A 3,287-nucleotide genomic window follows, 5' to 3' on the forward strand; every position below is an offset into this window, starting at 1 on the left:
ATTTTTTTAAATAGCATTCTAGCAAAGCATACTTTTGAACTCAAAGCTTATTTTAGACATTGTTGATGGCACAATTTATTCCCTAAAGCACATTGTCCAAATGTATAGATCATATTGTAAATTTATAACAAAAATGGAAAAAAATAATCTCCATGTAGGGCACAGGACCGTGCCTTGCACGGGCTTCAAACATCTAGTAAATACATAAGCACAACTATTAATTACTACTATAAAAAGAATCAGTAACGAAAATTAGCTTGCCCAAATATTGGTTCAAATGCAGTTGACATATTTTAAGACAATCTTAGCACATGTTAACAAAATCTCGATCGAAGCGAACAAGCTTGCCCAATATCTGTAATACCATAGAATCACGAAGATTCTGTGCAAAGCAATTACAATTACTAAAAAGCTAGAGCTTTGGTGCTCGGTGAAATTTGTAGAAGATATATAGAAAGCGTACATGGCCGTGTTTCTTTATACGTGGCAATTGAGTTGTAAACCAAATGACACTTTAAGGACGCGCTGCTTAGTTAGATTGTCAAAAAACAAAATGCCCTCAATTCATTTCTATTGGCATGAAGATAACATGTCGATCCAAAGTGAACTCGCATTTCTGTAGTAGTTAAAAAATGTAGAATAGATAACAACAAAATCGAGAAGAAGCATTCGAAATTAAATATGAAATAACTCATTTAGTGAGTATATGTGAACTTGAATTAAAAAATAATACATTTTAAAAGAAAACAATTTAAAGGCGGCGAGTTCTTGTCAAGAACACATAAAACAAGCAAATAAACGCTCTCTTCTCTCACCTCCTATTTTCATGCAAACCCTAATACAATCTAGCTAATCGACCATGGCCTCCATGGCCGAGGAATGACCAACAAGTCCTCTCGATTATACAAAAGGAGGGAGTAATTAATAATGATAACAAAGTGCAATATGCTAGTTTATCAAGCCCGCCGTGTTAAACCGCATATTTACAACAGCTAAACAACAATCCATAGATAGAAATGAAGCAGATCTCGATGCTGAATGGAATTCCATATATCAAATGGACGGAGAATGAAGTGATTCGAAGGGAAATACTTCAAAATTCGCAACATGCTGTAGTTGGGAAATTTTCCTATGGTTGGCCAGATATTAATCAACTTCATAAATTTATTTCTGCATAATGTGGAGTGAAAGGAAACTGTGAAGTTGGTTTTTTCAGAAATCGACATGTACTCTTCAGGTTAAGTTCATATGAGGATTTTATAAAATTGACTTCTAAGCCTGTTTACTATATCATTAACAGAGATGGATATTCATATCAAATGCGACCACTCATATATGATTCTTAATTCAAAATTGATGAGGAAACTTCAAAAGCAATGGCTTGGATTACTTTTCCAAATCTATTACCTACATACTTTGTGAAGGAATCACTTGACCACTCTTTGCTTCTAGCGGGTAAAACCAATTCATTTGGATATGGAAACAATCAATAAAACTAGACCTAGTTGTGCTAGAGTCAAAGTTTTAGTGGACTTGTTGGCAGATCTACCTACTACAATCAGGATGTGCATAGACAATGAATCAACAGGAGCAACAAGGACGGTAGATGTGAAGTTTCACTATGATCATCTTCCCAAATACTGTACAGAATGCAAGTTACAGGTCCATAATGAATATGACTGTAGCGTGCTTAATCCAGAACTTGCAAATCTAAGGGAAGAACCAGAGAAAGAAGCAGAAAGTAATAGCGAAGCACATACACATGAGCAAAGTACTGAAAGGCAAGGGAAGGCGAGCGAAGAGACCTCGGCAAGTGCAAAAGAATAGAATAAAAATGTGTCGAGAAAGGACTCACAAAAGAAACAGACAAGGCAAGTAAAAACAAAGGAGAAAGAGGAGGGTAGACCTAGAAATTTTGAGAGAGGAAAGCAAATGGGATATCATAATTCAGCTAGGATGCTCACTAGTGGGAGGATGATAGGCCATTCTGGGTAGTGGAATCCTATCAAGGATAGCAGGATGCTTCTTATCATCGATTTTGTATTAATAAATACGAATGGTGATGTGGAAAAGATTGCAAGAGAGGCTGACAACCCTGTGCAAATTAGTAATAAATTTGCATCAGAAAATGAGGAAGAGGAGTAGGCAACAGACAAGGAAAATCATCAGGCTATTACTAAAAAGCCAGAGGTACAAGATGCTGAAACTTCAAATACTATTGGTGAGGACCAATTTGGTGAAAGTGGTGGAACAAGCAATATGGTAACGCATCTACTAATTGATAAAGAGGTACCACAAAGGGTGAATGAACAGGCAAAGGAGATTATAGAAGCACAAAACAGTAGCACAGTTCCCATCATTGGTGAGGAAATCAAAGATCAATCTAGCAAGGAGAATGTTGCTACATCTGGTGGTAATCAGAAGGAAGAGCCAGATCCTATGAAGATTATCCAAGAAGGAGGAGATGAATCCTGTGGTAATGAAAAGCATCATAAAGAAGTTTGAGGTATTTGATATTGGGGATAGTAGGCTAGAAGAAGTAGGGGATAGAATTCTTACAACTCAATCACAGGAGTCTAAGTATTCTAATTCTACTTTAAAGGGTGTTTTAGTTGGTAGCAAATTTATAGATGGTGAAGGCAAGCATCCAGCAGGGGCGGACCCACATGGTCTCAAGTGGATTCATATGAACCCACTTGTCAAAAAACTACAGTGTATATATATGTATATTTATTCAGTTTTTGAAACAATAGACGTGTATATTTATTGTTTGACTCCACTTTAAGCAAGTGCGTTATATGGTGCCCACCAAAGGCTAGCGGGTTCAAAAGTTTTTGAGTGGTCGCGAGTTCGAAACTCATCTATGACAAATGAGTGATCTTTTTTTCTTTTAGTCATTTAAGATTAAAATTTCACCACACAAGTAATATTATAAGTATAACCTGTGAGCAGCATTCGTCCCTTACTTCCTTTTCCAAATTTTTTTTCAATTTCTAATATAATAGAACTTAAAATAACAAAAGGACCCAAATCCCAAACTAAAAAAGTACTGAAAAGTGAAATCCCCAATCCCAAACCCTCGCTCGTCTCTCTCAAGTCTCAGCTGAAGCGAATTTCATCATCAAGTTCGCTCTTCATCAACACAACACCAAACATCGATCAAGTTCGCCTCTTTTGTCCTTTACTCGTACTTTCAAATAAATAAAATTATTGTGCCCGTTTTTATTTTTTCACTTGGAGAAAAACCCTACCACTTGAAATTGAAAAAAAAATTTCAATTGATTTTG

The sequence above is a fragment of the Lycium ferocissimum genome, chromosome 7, assembly GCF_029784015.1.
Source record: "Lycium ferocissimum isolate CSIRO_LF1 chromosome 7, AGI_CSIRO_Lferr_CH_V1, whole genome shotgun sequence".
In the NCBI taxonomy this organism is placed as follows: domain Eukaryota; kingdom Viridiplantae; phylum Streptophyta; class Magnoliopsida; order Solanales; family Solanaceae; genus Lycium; species Lycium ferocissimum.